This window comes from Xyrauchen texanus, chromosome 26, assembly GCF_025860055.1.
Source record: "Xyrauchen texanus isolate HMW12.3.18 chromosome 26, RBS_HiC_50CHRs, whole genome shotgun sequence".
Lineage (NCBI taxonomy): Eukaryota > Metazoa > Chordata > Actinopteri > Cypriniformes > Catostomidae > Xyrauchen > Xyrauchen texanus.
Window position 1 is genome coordinate 17,868,355 of NC_068301.1, and position 10,705 is coordinate 17,879,059.

General features: G+C 35.7%; 1 protein-coding gene across 1 annotated transcript in view; it reads right to left on the reverse strand.

Moving 5' to 3' along the window:
* The window catches only part of LOC127620010 (transcriptional repressor p66-beta-like), a 70,595-nt gene extending 64,135 nt beyond the window's left edge, over positions 1-6,460 (reverse strand). Inside the window, exons 1-2 of the mRNA XM_052093065.1 lie at positions 6,389-6,460; positions 5,205-5,433 (exon numbers count right to left, since the gene is read on the reverse strand). The gene's annotated coding sequence lies outside the window, so the exon portion shown is untranslated. The remainder of the gene's footprint in view (positions 1-5,204; positions 5,434-6,388) is intronic.
* Between the last annotated feature and the right edge of the window lie 4,245 nt (positions 6,461-10,705).

Below are 10,705 nucleotides of genomic sequence, written 5' to 3' on the forward strand. Positions count from 1 at the left end.
GGTCTAGTAATAATCAGATAGCTATCTCATCAGTAAAATGCATGAAGTGATAAATACCAAGTGTAAATACCACGGAAAGATGCCAACATGATTCATGCCTACTTTCATGAGCAACTGTGCAAGTTTCCGGTTGGACTTCCCACTCTTTGCATATACGCATTCTTCAAGAATCAACATAAGAGGCCCGTCATGTCGTTTCTTGCTGCTGTTTATCCAGCTAAAGCATCAGGGAGGCCCTCTAATTAAACTTCACAGGAAGCCATTCATCTGGGCTGATTGTTTCTGTGTGGGGTTTAATAAGCTTTGCATGAGGCCCGCAGAATGCAGTCACCCCATTCAGGTGTTAACAAGACCAGCGCACCAACATACATGCAATGTATTACAGTTGACAAAAAAACATTGCCTATCTTTCCCTTCTCACTGTGCCCACCTATGATAACAACTAAAATGGTGCAGAATAATTAATCAGCAACTGACAGACCTGAATGAAGAAGATCAGGTGTTAACTGACGACCACCAAAGGGTTTAGGATACCTCTAAAAAAATAGCACAGTATAATAATTTTCAAAATCTGTTTGACAACTTCGAGAGGTTATCTCAAATGAAACTTTGAGGATGACACCTACAGTATATTGGTTTCTAAATAGTTTATTTTGGCTTAATCATACTCATACCTACACTTATTTACTTATAAAGGCATGTCACGTTTCAGTGGACTCTTATAAGATGTAACATTTTTGCTTTACAAACAATTAGGTTTCCATGTTGGTTTGAAGTCCAAAAAGGCCCAGAAACAGTTTGAGAATATTACACTTAATTTATACTAGTATTCATTTTCTGTTTAGATTAAATGCTTCACAAGCATTCATTAACATCATACATATCAATTAGCAGCATGTACTAGCAACTGACCAGTCTTTTTCTTTCAAAGGATTTTGAAATAAACCTTATTTTTCTGATTAAGATGTAATTACATTGATTTTTTTCTTTTCAAAACAAGGCATTCGGGTCTTAATTTTACTAACTATGGGTCATGAAAAGAGCACTGATTTTTTGGAGTAGGTATCAATCATATTCACTCTTTACAGCCAATGAGAAGGGAAAACTGCCTGACTTGGTGTAGCCTACAGACTGATCATTTATCATAGAAAAATGAGAAATAACTAGTATGAATATGAACACCAATTGATTACAAATTTAACCAAAAGGAAATGGTTGGAAACTTCAGTTAAAATACTGACTGAATGATGAATATGACAAAATTATGAAATTGCACAACTGCGAGTATCAACCATTGAAAACTTGCATGATATACATTACAGCCATTTGCAGTCAAAAACATCAGCCACAAATCAAGAAGCATGGTAAACACTCCTGTGAGTATTTGGGTGGCTAATCAATTTCTCTATGATGTCAATCGGAAGGTCTGAGGTAATGATGTTGTCCATCACCCTGCTTTATAAAGCCAAAAGACATGGGGTCATATTGTTTCCTTGACCCATAAGCCTTATCTTTGAAAAGGGAGAGCAGCAGCCCCTAGCTTACACAAGAGCCAATGAAGTAAACCCTTTGGACCTAACACTTCAGTCCTTTGGGTCTTTTTTTAAACCCACTCTTACACAAAACCAAGACTCTGCTGGATGTGAACATGGCGAAAATAAAGAGCCATTCTCACTGGTTTTAAAACAGAGTTGACACTGAAGGTGCACTGAAGTTTAAGAGATCAATGGGAGGACATGCAAGTGTCAGCGCCCACCTCTCATCTCTCAGAACTGTCGCAGTGAGGGTTTGTTTTACAAAACTAGCACAACTTGGTCCACATCATCATATTGCACTGCTGTAAATCTCATGGCGCATGTTTACAGAGCAAGTCATATTGTTGTGTCTATTCAAAACGTTTGCCAAGGGGGCACTGCTTATTCTAAACACTACCATTTCTGACCATTCAGCAGGCCTGAAACTCAGCCAACTTCTCTTTCTGATTCAAGAGTCCAATTTGATATCCATTTGTAAACGTGATTTTTACTTGTAAAGGAACTGTCCCGCATAGTCTTGCATTTATTTTAGGTGTACTGTCAATAGCTATTCTGCACTTAAACTAATACCTAAAGGGATAGTCAACCCTAAAATTAACAATTGTAATTTACTTACTCTCAAGTTGTTCCAAACCAACTTGATTTTTTTTTTCTTCTTGGTGTAGTAAATGATGACAAATGTCCTTTTTTCCCCATTACAAAACAAGGCCTAAACATATAGTGGCAAACATCTCCATATATTTAGCAAAATAAATTAAAATGGCACACTGAAGCCCTTGTACCACTATTAGATCTGGTGTAATGCAGGTCTAAGCAGTACTTCAACAGGAACTTCTAAACCGTGACAGATCTATGATGAAATCTACATTGATAACTTGAGCTCAGAGTCTTTGCTCAGCTCCATCTTATCACTTGGCACCGCACTTCACAGGTTTTGTAGGTTTAACAAAACCAGACAGTCACTAGCAATAAGGTGCCCATGCACCATGGAAATTAAAAAGAACAAACTTCATAAAATCCTTTCACAGGCAATGGCCATAAGCTTGATGAATAGCCCAAAAAGAGGTAGAAAAATAAATACCACACTGCCAAGTATCCTCCGCCTGAGGGGGAGAAGGGGAGGAACAGTCCACACAAAATGCCTTTGAGCAAAACAGTCAATAAGAACATTGTTTGTACCCCTCTTGAGGATGTAATACTAGTGGGGCGCCCCTCACAGTATGCAGCAGTCTTTTTCAAAATTAGCAGAAAACAGACCAATTGGTTCTTATCAGATGAGTCACTTGCTAAAAAATATTTTGTTTTATTAGTTTTGTTTACACAGATTACTACATGAGACATTGGTATGATTTTAACAGGGTCATTCTTAAAGTAGTACATGTTCTATGACTTCTGAATAGACCTTATTCACATCACACAATAAGTGTTATAACTCTAATCGCATTGGGTAAAGAACCTTTTCTCTGTGACTTGTCAAACTGTGAAACTATACAAATGCTATACAAAATATTGCATCAGAGTACATAAGAATTTACATAAGACTGTTAGAAGTAATTCCATTAACTTAAAGGAATATTCCAGGTTCAATTCAAATCAAGCTCAATTGTCAGCATTTGTGGCATAATATTAATTACCACAAAAACGCATTTAGACTTCGAAAGGAAAGTCTCTCCTTTTCTTAAAAAAAGAAGCAAAAATCTGGGTTATGGTGAGGCACTTACAATAGAACTGAATGAGGCCAATCCATAAATGCTAAAATACTCACCGTTTCAAAAGAATAGCCACAAGTCAAGATGTAAACAATATGCAAGTTAACAAGATTTTACAGTGATAAAATCACTTAACCGTTTCTGTGTAAAGTTATGGACAATTTTACAACTTTGTTGCCATGATGACATAACTCTGTCAACCCTAAAACAACGTTTTAAACAAATTTACAGCTCAAATAATGAGTTTTAACACTAGAATTAATGCAAGAACATTTATAAATCTATAAGCTTCACATTTCTGCCTTTAAACCCTCCAACAATTTGCCCCATTCACTTCTATTTTAAAAGTCTCACTGTAACCTCAATTGTTGTTTTTTCAGTTCAACTTGGATTCAACCCAGAATATTCCTTTAAAATAACTTTTGGGGTGGCCACTGCTCACCTTCTATTACTGGTTTTACTGTTTAATTGGTTGCTCTACTACCAAAAAGCAGTCACAGTCTATAGATCTGTACTATTTATTTATTGCACATGTACTTCAAATTTAGGCTATTAGATTTTATAATTTTTTTTAAAATTAACATATATTTATATTACACTGTACTTTATATTATTACCTTTGTGTTTACATTCAGTATCTGTGTTTTGTTCTTGCACAATTGTCTTTATTGTCATTTTCTTGCAATATGAGCCCCGTCCTTAGCATTTCATTGCTTAGTAAACCCTGTGTAAGCAGTGCAAATGTTAAATAAAACAACTTGACTGGATTAGCGAATTAATAATTTGTTCATAAAGTGGAAAGACATAAAGTGGAAAGTGGAAAGACAGATGTTGTATAACATCTTAAAATTATGTCAAATTCAAATGGACTTTTATTGTAAGATCAAGTTGTACACTATAAAGAAAATTATAAAGTATAAAACAATTATAAGAATAAAAACTCCCAAACTATTATCATGGCTCTTAGAAGCATATTTATAAAATCTTGAGGGGCCAAACTCTGCAAATCAGACTATTACAGCAAGCCACTGACTATATTTTGATGTCACTTTTGATGTGTTTGTAGAGCACGACTAACAGACCGTATATATATCATTGATCAGAGTTTCTTTCTAAACGTCATCTCCCACAGATTATCAGTGACTCCTTTAGGCTCCGATCAATACCTGCATTCACGCTGGAATTAGATTTCACTCTCACGTCTGTCAAGTGTTTGGCAGCCATTTGCGTGCATATGGAGCAAGTTGAGAGAACGTCCTCACTTACGTAAATGGCTGATGCATTTCGAGATCTTTTTTCTTCTTCTTCTAATTATACAGCCATCAAGGCTCACCGTAAACCATCCGTGTGCCCTCAACACAGTTCAGAGAAAACTCGCTCCCTTAAAACAGACCCTAAACTGTACGTCTGAGCTGATATTGTTTGAATATGTCTGGTAGATTAAATTAGATGGCGCAGTAAGTGTGTACATTTTGGGATTTTGCATTGTGTCTGAGCCGCTGCTACTGCACTACTGTAGCCACAGTCGGGAGGACGCGAGGCTTTCTCCGCCAATCTGAGTTAACCCCTAGAGACACCAGATGAAACAATGAAACCCATTTCACACATACAAACCGCCAAACTTCTTAAAGTTGCTTTCTGAACGTAACGGCTTTTCCACGGAATCGCTCTCGAAAGCGAGCCGCTCGATTTACGACACGGCACGGCGCAATTCCGAGAATTTTTTTATAGTATTAGCCAGCCACTTTGAACTGCTGCATGCTGTTAGAAGCGCTTTGCTTTCCACGCAAATGCTGCTATGCTATTGTCTGGCTTCTCCGAACCATGCAACGGTGATCCCTTGTACTCCTTACCCCAGTCATTTGCATCACCTGAAGCTTCCGTGTGTGTAAACCATATAGCGTTTAAATTCTAATCCGCTCCGATACCGGCTAGGCCTCGCTCGAATCCCCGGACTCACCTGACTCGCCTTTGCCCTTCAGGTTCCTCTGGCTCCGGGTTCACTCTCCGATCCTGAAGCGCTGCTGTAGCTCCTCACGACCAGTCCCCGGCACCGGCAGGCAACACAACAGCGCTGATTGGGCCTCGGCGAGCGCTCATCCCCTTGGTCTCTGCCCAGACAGACGGGTTATTGGTCGGCGGCTGTGTCGGAGACGCGCCCCTATTAAGGTGTATGTTGTTGTCTATGTCTGGAGGGGAGGGGACAAGAAGCTCTGAAATGATGGGAACTAAATAGGTTGTTATGCAGCGCGTCGTGTCGGCAGCACAAGAAGAGCTTACTACTACACTGACAGATAAATTGTGGACAGCCATATTAACTCCCTTTTCATGCCATCAGGACGATCGACTGGAGCATTTTGAAGAACACCGTGGTCTGAAACCGTCGCGAGCAGTTAGACATCGTGCACAAAACTTACAGAGTATCAAAAAAGACAGCACTCTTTTTATTTGCAATATCCGATATGTAATTTTAGATTGTTGATTTTAGGCCACATAGCAATCATATGAGCGATTCGTGCGAAATTTGATTGGCTATTATCTGAACCACTGAGGGTTAAAATATTGTCATTCATAATAATGAAAAGATGCGCATTTAAGGATATATTAGAATCTGTAGAATTGTATTATGTTATGTAGCAAGACATACATTATTTGCAGTGCATGTCAATAATACTGCAAAATTAATAACGCAGTTTCACACCTTTGTTGCACTTAGTATTCTGGGGTGCAACAATGCATGCCGATTTACTGGTGTAAGTAGGTCAAGAGAATCGTAGGCTATTGTTCAGTGTATGCCACTGTCCGATCAGTTTGTCAAATAAGAAATAAAAGCAAGCAAAAGAAAGAGGAAAAAACGTTAAAGATTGGGCAAAGATATAATTATCGTTATCATGTGCACCTGCAAGAAAAAACGATTCGTCTTATTATTTTTACACGTAGTGTTTTTTTTTTTTTTTTTTTTTTTTGTCATCCGGCGGTGATCCCGGTTGTTGTTTACAGTCACGCGTATTATACAGTATGTATCTCGCTCGTCATTTGCAGGACTGTACTGGGGTAGCCTGTACGGGACCGGAACGGCTTTGTCCCGTCAGTCGCAAGATGCTTGATGGTTAACTGGAGATCCCTTTTTAGAAGATTACTGACCTGACAAATCGCAAACTGTGTCCACCATATATCCGCGAAGGGGTTTTCTGAACCTGGCTGTCTTGACGTTCGCACTGAACTCTTTTATTGTTTGTCAACACTGGAGTTGAGACCTCTAGCGGTGGTTTGTGCTGCTTACGGCAGATTTACAACGCACAAAGTAGCTGAGTGAGTCGCTGCAATATGGGGTCACATGGTGCATTAATAACTGTACTGTCTACAGATCTACACAAAGGGAATGAGCTACTTTATGTAGCAGTCAAATGGTTTTGACATACAGACTTGTATAGTGTAGGCTAATAGGGGTACGATGGGGCTAAAGGCACACCTTAAAGGAAATGTGCTTTTTAGCTGGTCACAAAGTGTATTAAGATTAAAAATATATATTTATTTTTATTGAATATTGATGAAGCAACATAATTTGTGTGAAAAGAAATAATAACAGAAGGTTGTTTTGATTCAAATTCATAAATCATAATTATGAATTTTAAGTAATAATGAGTTAATATATAACCATTATGAAATACAAAATCATAATTATTAAATTCTAAATAATAATTATGAGATTACTTTTTATCTAAAGGTTTTAACATTTATCTCATTATTTGACTTTATCTCATTATGATTTAGTACCTCATAATTTTTTACTTTTTAATCTCATAAATTTGATTTAGTTTCTCATAATTATGACTCTTAATCTCATTTACTTTTTATCTCAAAATGTTACATTTTCATCTCATAATTGTAATTTTTAAATCTCATAATTGTGATTTAGTACCTCCATTTTTACTTTTTATATCAGTTATAACTTTTGCAATCAATGTTAAATATTTATCTCATAATTTTGATTTTTAATCTCATAATTTTGATTTAGTTTCTCATAATTTTGACTTTATATCTCATAATTATGACTTGTCTCAAAATGTAAATTTTATCTAAAATATCTCATAATTATAACTTTTTATCTCTTTTTTGACTGTATCTCCAAATCTTTACTTTATATCTCACAATTATAACTTTTTATCTCAAAATGTTACATTTTCATCTCATAATTTTGACTTTAATCTCATTGAATTTTTATCTCAATTTAATATTTTCATCTCATATTTTAAATTTTTTAATCTCATATTAAATTTTTGATTTTTGATCTCAAAATGTAACATTTTAATCTCATTTTGATGAATCTCATAATTATGATTTTAGCTCGTAATTTTGACTATATCTCATTATGACTTTGTATCTCAATTTCTACGATATCTCATAATAATTTTTTATTTCAGAATGTAAAATTTTCATCTAAAATTTTATTCAAAGTGCTTTACACTGTGACTCATTCACCCATTCACACACCAATGACGGCAGAGCTGCCACGCAAGGCGCTAGCCTGCCATTGGGAGCAACTTGGGGTTCAGTTTCTTGCCCAAGGACACTTCGGCATGTGGAGTCATGTGGGCCAGGAATCGAACCACCAACCCTGCGATTAGTGGCTGACCCGCTCAACCACCTGAGTCACAGCCACCCCACCATCTCAAAATTTTACATTTTCATTTTATTTACATTTATGCATTTGGCAGACACTTTTATCCAAAGCGACTTACAGAGCCCTTATTTCAGGGACAATCCCCCCGGAGCAACCTGGAGTTAAGTGCCTTGCTCAAGGACACAATGGTTATGTGCTTTAGACCACTACACCACCACAGATAATTATGACTATTTATCTCAATTAAAAAAATTCATCTCATGATTATTCTTTTTAAATCTACTAATTATGATTTTTCATTTTATAATTTCAATTTTGAATCTCATATTTTCAAAATTTTTACTTTATATCTCATAATTAGGATTTTTTTTTATCTTAAAATGTTAAATTTTTATCTAATTTTGATGTTATAATCTCATAATTTTTATTTTTTTAATCTCATAATTATGTCTTTTTATTTCAGAAATGTGACTTTATATCTCATAATTATGACTTTATCTCAAAATGTTAAATTTTCATCAGATAATTTAGATTTTTGCCCTTTGCATGGCCGAGGTAAATATTTCACCACCAGCAGATTTCAGGAATGTAAGGGAATGTAAGAAAAAGACTCTCTCTGCTTTATATATCTAGCCAAAAGTTTTCCTGCTTTGTCCCCCAACTCAAAGTATGACTCTTGCCCCAAATAACCAAATCTCCACCTTCTGTGACAAAATAGTATTATATCTGTATTTCAATTGGTCAATTCTCTGAGGCCATCAGATGACATTTGACACTTCACCTGCCGTGGCGCTTTTTTTATTCCCTTCCAACGCCACAAGTTCTCGTGCTTTGGATTTTTTGGTTAATAAGGCATACTGTATGATGCGACCCCTAAGAACAAAGAACATGCAGATTCATCCACAACACTGTCCCGCAGGAGTGCTGCTACACAAAACCACACCATCCGTTAGGTGGAACCAGCACAAAAAGAAACAAAAAAGGTGCTCAGCTTCCTCGGACGATCAAGTGAATGTTCAGTGAGTCAGGCCCACTCGGCTGCAACATGAGTATCACCAAATGACTTACTCCATTGACTTTATGAAGGACAATGCTTGCTGTGGGCATGTAAATGTTTTACTGCCATCCTTAGCATCTATTCTCAATTTGTCCGGGAACATCGGTGCAAAAGCGACATTCTGTTGATGTAAGAGTTTCTTGCATTCCTTTAATCGATCACATTTCTTTCTTGTTGAATTTGCAAAGTCTGGGAACAAGAAAATGCTGTGATTCTTCCAAGAAAGTTTCCTCACCTCCTGTAACACTATTATCGGATGATCGCCAGAATTGATCAGGGCCTGTCTCCCTCCACAGTTCTCCGATTCTGAACCCTGTGAGCTCGTTCGATTTCCAGCTTATGGCCTGTTATATCGAACAGACTCGGAAAGAGCCCATCCAGAAAATGTCACCATATCTTGACCTTCTTCGTCTTCACGAATTCCAACAATTTGGACGTTAAATATATATGTTATATGTTTCTCGACATCCGCCACTCTTGTAACCATATCAGTTACATTTTTATCTCATCATTTTTATTTAGTTTCTCAAAATATTGATTTTATATTTTATAATTATAACTTTTTATCTCAATCTTAACTTTTGATCTCATAATTTTGACTTTTTAATCTATAGTTATGATTTAGTACCTCATCATTTAGAATTTTTATCTCATAATATAGGTTTATCTCAGTATTTACTTTTTAATCTCATGATTTAGCATGTCATAAATATGACTACGCTTCTCATAATTTCTACTGAGTATCTCATAATATTTAATTTTTATTTCATAATTATGACTTTGTTATCTCTTGATTGACATTTTATCTTCTAATTTTTTCTCACAAAAGCATTGTTATTTTTTTCTGTCAAAAATTATAAATAATTATTTTGTCTAAAAATAAATGTGATCATTTCAGGGATTCTCATAAATAAATGTGCAAAATTAAAATAAATATTAAACATTAGATCAAATCACCTTAAAATCAAACTTTAGACATTACACACAATGATCTCATGGATCAGGAATATTTTGCAGTGTTTAGTGAACAACAGGTGGTAAAGAAAGTACCCTATACAACTAAGTATGCATATACTATACTTATATAGCTGCTTATATACGTATACAGACTAATATTAGCCTTTAGAAATGTGTATTTCATAAAGAAAAATAATTAAACAAATTTTTTGTACAACACATTTACCAGTTAAGAGTTTCCTTCTCCATAAGAAGAAAAACTTTTCAATGAAACATAAGTTAACTTTAAAATAACCTATCATTAGATGAAGTTTTTTTATTTGTGTCAACTAAATACGCTGAACCAGGTTCTCATACAAACCTCCCATCTTATGCTTTTTCTCTTGAAGAAAATGACTTAAGCCTTAACACTTCTTGAACACAATGTGCTGAAGATTTTGATATGTGTGAACCAATGCACCTCATGCAAGCTTTATGTACATAATATTTAAATAAAAATGGTGTGAACTGCCACATTTCTTCATACCAGTACATTCAGTCTTATGATAAATAGTTTTTTTTTGCACTTGTGATGTTTCCTGTAATCCCATACTGGAAATGTGTAAAAACACATTACGAGATGTTAACAGCTCTGTCTTGTGTTCAAGTCAATTAAAAAACAGGGCAAATATCTGGTCCAGCATACTAGAATTTCCCCAAACTGGGTAAATCAGCATGGGGTCTGCATTAAAGGCTAAATCTAAGTAGACTAAGCGGTTTAACTCGTGATTAAAAACTGTGACTTGAAAATAATGAGAAAAAACAACAACAACAACTACTTCAA